Here is a 373-nt window from a genome sequence, read left to right as displayed (position 1 = left end):
GAATGTGGGCGAGTGAGGACGCCCCGCATCTAACTGCGTTCTTGGGGATCGCAGCCTTCCCAATTCGGGCATCATTTGCGCCGCGGCGCGGGTCATTGCGCCCGGGCGCAGAGCTCCGACGGCTTCCAGCGCTCACCAGCTCCAGCCTCGCGGGCTCTGCCCCTTCGGAGCTGCAGGTCCCGTTGCCGAGAGTCTGAGCGCCTCCCTCCAACCCGGAGCCGCCCGGAGAAGGCGGAGGCAGTGGAGAGGCCGCAGCAGGCAGGCTAGCAGGCTGGGCCGCCTTTGATGTGGGCGCGGCGCACCCAGCCGAGCTGAGCGCCCGTCCGGCCGCGCCCCGAGGGGGGAGCCCCCGGGCCCCGCATCCTCATTGTGC

This window comes from Suricata suricatta, chromosome 6, assembly GCF_006229205.1.
Source record: "Suricata suricatta isolate VVHF042 chromosome 6, meerkat_22Aug2017_6uvM2_HiC, whole genome shotgun sequence".
Classification (NCBI taxonomy): Eukaryota; Metazoa; Chordata; class Mammalia; order Carnivora; family Herpestidae; genus Suricata; species Suricata suricatta.
The sequence above is the reverse complement of the archived record's forward strand: the minus strand, read 5'-3'. Positions refer to the sequence as shown.